Here is a 7,721-nt window from a genome sequence, read left to right as displayed (position 1 = left end):
ATTCTTTTCAATTTTCCGACTTTGAAGAGTCTTCTTGGTTAATTCCAAAGGTCGTCAGACGTCCCAACGCCTTCTCTCCGTTCCTCCTTCGTCCCTGGTCGAACTCTGCGGGGAATTGCATACTTTCAAATCTTTCGACTTTGAAGAGTCTTCTTGATTAATTCCAAAGATCGTCGCACGCCTCAACGTCACTTCGTCGTTTTCATTCATTCGTCCCTGAGCGAACTTTCTGGGGATTTGTCTCATCAACAGCTTCCACATCACAACCTGCAAGTGAGTGAAAGTATCTAACAGTTCCTGCAAAACAGATCGTTAGATAAAACCGTGCCCCAGGCGTGTCAAGATTTCAACACTTGGGTCACCCAACCTTCCAAATAAGATTTCAAGCTTTCAATCTTATAAACATGCATTGGAAGGGACCTGTATGTCTTAAAATGCACAATTCTTTATCAAAAATATCTGGATGTTTTTGCAATCAAAGCGGTAATGAAAAACAAAAACAAAATTATTTGACTGAATGTGCATTTTATTGATTGGAAAAAGTGTGGCTCAAATGAGCAATACAAAAGGAAGCAATTCCTGAAAAGAGGTAATTGCGCACAAAAGGAAAAATCTATCCTAATGGCAATGTGAAACCCGTGATCTCATCGAGTTCCAACTCGGTTACACCCCATATGTCCTCAGACTCTCCATGCTTTCTGCCTTCTGAACAAAACGATTCCGATTGATCCCTACCGGGTATTATCCATGATGCTTTAACCCAAAGCGCAAACGATCATGCTAGACGCAGTTGTTCGTTTCAATCCCTCTTTTGCCTGAACCGCCCTTTCGGGTTTTCAGTCCACCGGGATACCCTTTTTTGCCCAAGTCGCCTTTTCAGGTTTTCGACTTGCCGGGTGTACAATTTTTCATTTATATCCCTAATTTTTGCCCGAACCTTTCTTTCTGTTTTTTGGTTCGCCGGGATGCCCATTTTTGCCTGGACTATTTTGTTCTTTTCGTCCAGCGGGTCTCTTTTTATACGAAGTATTTTTTAACTGCGTCCGCATTCACAGGGGATGGAAAATCTTCACCATCCATGGTCATTAACAACAAGGCTCCTCCAGAGAAAACCTTCTTGACCACGAATGGACCTTCATAATTCGGTGTCCATTTGCCCCTTCGATCGTTTTGAGGAGGAAGGATCCTTTTCAGCACCATATCACCCACGTGATATACCCGAGGTCGCACCTTCTTGTCAAAAGCACGCTTCATCCTTTGCTGATACAACTGCCCATGACAGATGGCTGCTAGCCTCTTTTCCTCTATCAGGCTCAACTCTTCGTACCGGGTCCTCACCCATTCAGCCTCTTGCAATTTCACGTCCATCAGGACTCTCAAAGAGGGAGCCTGAACCTCAACAGGTAATACCGCCTCCATCCCATATACCAATGAGAAAGGAGTTGCCCCAGTAGATGTACCGAGGTTCGATACCTGGTATACAAGCTTCACTTGCCACATTGTCGGCGCATTCAAATGTTATCCGGGCAACAAAAGGAATGTGGGATCCTTTCAGTGTAACCAAAGCAGTACTAACTCCTTCTCATTAACCCCATCAGACATCAGAATCCGTTTGGATTCGGGGTCAGGCCCCTCCTCCGGGATCGGTCACTCTCAATCTTTCGATTTGAGTACCTCGAGATGTCCTCATCAGGGAACTCAAACTTCATCGGTTGATAATCCTCAATGGGTTGCAGAGAGATGTAATCAGACAACACACTCCCCTTGATCGCTTTCTGAGAGGTATACTGTATATCATATTCAGTCAAAATCATTTGCCACCTCGCAACCCGTCCGGTCAATGCTGGCTTCTCAAAAATGTACTTGATTGGATCCATCTTGGAAATCAATAAAGTGGTATGAACCAACATGTACTGCCTCAGTCGGCGAGCAGCCCAGACCAAAGCACAACAAGTTTTCTCGAGCAATGAATATCTTGTTTCACAGTCGGTAAACTTTTTGCTAAGGTAGTATATGGCATGCTCTTTTCGACCAGACTCGTCATGCTGCCCCAATACACATCCCATAGACCCCTCGAGGACTGTCAGGTACAGAATTAATGGTCTCCCCTCCACAGGAGGCATCAGAATCGGAGGCTCCTGCAAATACTCTTTTATTTTTTCAAATGCCACTTGGCAATCATCATTCCACCTGACCGTTTGATCTTTTCTTAACAATTTGAATATCGGTTCACACGTGGCTGTTAGATGAGATATGAACCGTGAAATGTAGTTCAATCTACCTAAGAAACCACGAACCTCTTTCTCTGTCCTCGGTTCAGGCATTTCTTTTATTGCTTTCACTTTTGCAGGATCAACCTCGATTCCTTTCTCGCTTACAATGAACCCCAGCAATTTACCGGACCGCACTCCGAAAGTGCACTTGTTCGGATTCAACCTCAGTCTGAATTGTCTCAGCCGGTCAAACAACTTGGCCAGATCTACCAAATGCCCCTCTTCTGTCTGGGACTTTGCTATCATGTCATCAACATAGCATTCAATTTCATGATGAATCATATCATGAACAAAGTCACCATGGCCCTCTGATAAGTAGCACCGGCGTTTTTGAGACCAAATGGCATCACCTTGTAACAAAAGGTGCCCCACGGTGTAATGAACGTTGTTTTCTCCATATCATCTGGCGACATTTTGATTTGATTATAGCTAGAAAAGCCATCCATGAAGGAAAATACCGAGAATTGAGCTGTATTATCTACCAACACGTCAATGTGAGGTAGTGGAAAATCATCTTTCGGACTAGCTCTGTTCAGATCCCGGTAGTCCACACACATTCTTACTTTCCCATCTTTCTTCGGGACTGGCACAATGTTCGCAACCCATGGCGGATAGTTAGTGACAGCAAGGAAACCAGCATCCCACTGCTTTTGCACTTCTTCCTTAATCTTCATTGCCATATCAGGTCGAGTTCTGCGCAACTTCTGCTTCATTGGAGGACAATCCGTTCTCAACGGTAGCTTATGCACGACAATATCGGTATCCAACCCTGGCATATCTTGATAAGACCAGGCAAAGATGTCGACATACTCTTTCAATAGCACCACCAATCTGCCCTTAACACTTTCCTCCAAAGCAGCCCCGATTTTCACCTCTCTTTTGACCTCGTCGGTACCCAAGTTCACGACCTCAATCTGTTCCTCGTGTGGCTGAATCACCTTCTCCTCTTGTTTTAACAACCTGGCTAATTCCCCTGGCAGTTCACAATCTTCTTCGTCTTCTTCTTCAGCAAGATAGATCGGATTGTCGAAGTCATACAAGGGTGTAACAGGATTGTTATCAATGAGATCCGGAGAGGAATTGCATCTGCATGAATGTTGATTCATGCATTGCTTTAGAACCGGTGTGAGAAATTGAAAAAGAAAAACGAAAACATTGCCATTTTTATTTTGTTTTTATTTTTAAACTGCAAAAATAAATGAAAAACAAGGAACACCGCTTTTGATTGAAAATCATCCTTTTATTCATGATGCAAAACTCTTGCAAATTTAAACATGAGGAGGCCCTTACAATGGACCATTACGTGTCGGGCAACACGTATGGTTTGCATGCTTATAAGAAAGAAACAAGAAAAATATTACTCTTCGAGGAGAGTGACCCGGATGATCTCTTCGGCCTTCCAGTTGCGGATTTCCATCCCTGGTTCGCACGGCGTTATCCATTGATCCATGTCACAGTCGCTGTCAGAGTCTTCACCCATCATGCAGATGTGGTCCGGGTCCAGCATTCCGGCGCTCGTGAAAGTAACTGACGCACGACGTCCTCTTCCTCGTCCCAAGCCTCGGCCCGGTTGATATCCAACCCCAAAACGGTCTTTCTTCTCAGGGACCTCCATTACTCTGCCCCAGCCTGGAGCTTCTCCGCTTTTGACTACCTCAGCAGCCTGCTTATAGGAAGCGATGGACGGTTTCTCTTCCTCTTGCTTGGCGAACAGGGCATTCTCCACCCTGACGGTTTCGAAAGCCTGACTCGGCGTCTCCCATACTTCTCCATCCATCTCCACATATTTAAACGAAGACAGGTGGCTAACAAAGATGTCTTCCTCTCCGCAGACGGTGACGACTTGACCCTCCCAGATATACTTGAGCTTCTGGTGTAAAGTCGACGTAACTGCTCCCGCAGCATGAATCCATGGGCGACCCAACAAGCAACTGTAAGCTGGTTGGATGTCCATAACATAGAAGGTTGACTTAAACACCTCTGGGCCAATCTTTACTGGTAACTCCACCTCTCCAAACACGGCCCGTTTTGACCCATCAAAAGCACGCACTATCAAATCAGTCGGGGTCAAAATCAGCCCATCACAGTTCAGCTTCGCCAAGGCCTTCTTTGGCAACACATTCAATGAGGAGCCGGTATCAACCAGCACATGCGAAAGCACGGCTCCCTTGCATTCCATCGCAATGTGTAGCGCCCGATTATGGTTCCTTCCATCTACGGTCAAATCCATATCAGTAAAGCCCAACCCATGGCTAGCATGCACGTTGGATACGACCGTCTCCAATTGGTTGATTGTGATTTCCTGAGGCACATAGGCTTTCTTCAGTATTTTCAACAAAGCCTCCCTATGACCCTCAGAACTCAACAGCAGTGATAAAATCGATATTTTGGAAGGAGTCTGCTGCAAGTGATCGACCAGTTTATACTCAGACTTCTTGATTATTCTGAGAAACTCTTCCGCTTCATCATCAAATCTGTTATCCGACCCCGCAGGCGCCGGTGTCATCACTGGAGTATTATCATTATCGACCACAACCTTCCCTTTCGCCCTGGCTAAAGCCTCGGCCTTTTCCTTTTTATCTTTTTCTTCCTCCCCCCTCCTCAAAGCATCGGGAGCAAATAACCTTCCACTGCGAGTGAAACCGCTGGGACCGGCATTATCCACCTTTAGCACGGTGGTTTCACTAGCAGATTGTTCTTCCAACCTCTCACCATTACAATATACCTCTCCCCCATAATGCCATGGCACGGCATCCTCTTTGTCGTATGGAATCGGCCCAGGTACCGTGATGGTAACTGGAGCCTCCTCCACCAGGTTAGACAAATCAACCGGGTCATAGAAAATGGTTATGGTGGAGACCTCCTCCTTCTTCCCTTCAGACTTCTCGATCACAATCTCCCCATCGTCCATCAGCCCCTGGACATGCTTCCTCAGAAGCTCACAACCATTTGCAGAAATAGTGCACTCAGCACACTCAAACCCGCAGCCCGGGTAAACCCCATTTCTTAACAACTGCCTCTTGACCTCAGCCAAAGGCGTCTTCAGCTGATCAACATCAAATAGCCCAACTCGACTTTCCTCAGAAATTGCATTCACCCCCCTCTGACCATGCACAGGCATGGGATTTGCGTTGACATTGGGAGATGGCGCAAAATTAATGGCTTTGGAATCCACCAGGTCTTGAACTGTGTGCTTAAAAGCTTTACAGTTCTCAATGTTGTGCCCAGGCGCACCTGAGTGGAATTCACATTTCGCAGTCTCATCATAACTGGCTGGCCTCTGATCAGGTCTCAAAGGTGCCAGAGTTCTAGTTTGCACAAGGCCCAAATCCATCAACTTTTTGAACAAAAAGGCATAGGTCACCGGAGGCCTATCGAATTGTCTGTCCTGCGCTCTGCCCCGGACTTGATAACCAGCCCTTTGTGGTCTCTGTTGAAAGGGTTGTTGTCTCTGTTGCTGTTGTTGTTGTTGTTGCGGTTGTGCTGACTGAGACTCAGCAGGAATTGTTACTGCAGCAGTGTGCTGGAAGTAACGGTCCCTACTGGGTCCGCGCTGTGTATAGACTGCACTGGTGTCTCCTTCCTTCTTTCTCTGACCGTTATTACCGAACGGTTTCTTCGTTCCTGAAGAAGACGCAGATGCACCACCCTGGATTTTACCCAGCTTTAACCAACTCTCTATCCTTTCCCCCGCCACCACAATGTCGGAGAAGTTGGTGACAGGACAACCTACCATCCTCTCAGCAAATGGCCCCTGCAGGGTCCCCATAAACAAATCAGACATCTCCCGATCTACCAACGGAGGTTGAACTCTGGCAGCCAACTCTCTCCACCTTTGCGCATACTCTTTAAAGCCCTCATTATGTTTCTGAGACATACCCTGCAGCTGGGTACGACTCGGAGCCATATCTGCATTAAACTGGTACTGCTTAAAGAAAGCATCTCCCAAATCTTGCCAGCTTTTGATATCGGACGATCTCAACTTGGTGTACCATTCTAAGGAGCCTCCAGACAGGCTGTCCTGGAAAAAGTACATCCACAGTTTTTGATCCGCGGTGTATGCCGAGATTTTGCGGACAAATGCCTGGAGATGAGTTTCCGGGCAAGAACTGCCATTGTATTTGTCGAATGCGGGCGCCTTGAATTTTTGAGGGATCACAATTCCCTCCACCAATCCCATGTTGGACATGTTTACCACCCCAGGCGTGGCATAACTCTCCAGCACTTTGATTTTCTCAGCCAGCAGCTGGATTTCCTTATTCTGAGGAGGCATGTCGTAAGGCACAAAAGGCTCATTTCGCATAGAGAACTGGTCAGCCTCTCTATCTTCCTCCTGATCTTCGTCAAACCCATAAAACGGAGGCACAAAGTTGTCTTTCATATTCTGACTAGGCCCAGGTTGACCAGCAGCACCAGCATTATTCACCAGACCAACTGTTGTCCTCTTTCCACCATCACGAGATCCCTGCCCCTGGTTGGAGACTCCATCCAGGTTGACCCCACTGCTCACAGCAGAAACCCGCTCGAGTTTCTCAACCTTATCTGCGAGAGCCTTCTGACCAATGGCAAAACCTTGCATTATATTGATCAGTTCGTTCATTTTCTCCTTCAGTTCCAGCATATCAGCACTGGGAAGCTCCATGAGTCTGGGAGTGTTTCTTCTTGTGTAATATCGGTGAGGGCGAGTTGAGTGCAGGGGTACTACTCTTCGAGCGCGAGCAATGGTTCCTGTTTACAAACAAGCACGTTAGTAATAGTCACCTGCAAAATAAAACACAAGTTATCATGATTAATGCATGTATGCAGTGTCTATCCATACGAAGGACACTTTGTCTCTCGACCCTGGCATCATCGAGACAAATAATAATCCAGCATCAATATTCTGATTAGCAGTGTTTGATTTTGTCGTGCAGATCGGAGATATGTGATTTAGCATGATACCCCCCAACCATGTGTGTGCTTGTGTAAGTGCATACGGTAAAGCAAATAAAGCTTGTCAACCAATCACTGAATAGAAACCATCATTACATAACCAAAAAGTGCACAAACAGTGCCATAGTCATACATCAACCAGACAAAGTCAAATACAATCCTCCAAAATTGGAAAGAAATACAGACAAGTGAATTCCGTCAACAAGCCTGACGGTAATCCAACACAAATGAAAGATCTAGCTAGATGAGGGTCCCACAGATGGCCCTATCTCATCTTCCATCCTCGCGAACTCTGCGGCGAACCTGAGCTCGGTATTCTCCTGCTGTAGTCTTCCAACTTCCTTCTGATGAATCTTCATCTGCCTGAAGTAGTGGTCTCTCTCAGCCATATAGTGATCTCTCTCTGCAATGATCTTTAGCTTCTCTGACTCCTTGACTTGCAGCTTTGCCTCCCACTCAGCAATGAGACCCCTGACTCTGTCATCTCTCTGATCCCGGACAATGATCTGCCTCCTC

The sequence above is a fragment of the Lathyrus oleraceus genome, chromosome 1 (genome assembly GCF_024323335.1).
Source record: "Lathyrus oleraceus cultivar Zhongwan6 chromosome 1, CAAS_Psat_ZW6_1.0, whole genome shotgun sequence".
NCBI classification, from domain to species: domain Eukaryota; kingdom Viridiplantae; phylum Streptophyta; class Magnoliopsida; order Fabales; family Fabaceae; genus Lathyrus; species Lathyrus oleraceus.
The sequence above is the reverse complement of the archived record's forward strand: the minus strand, read 5'-3'. Positions refer to the sequence as shown.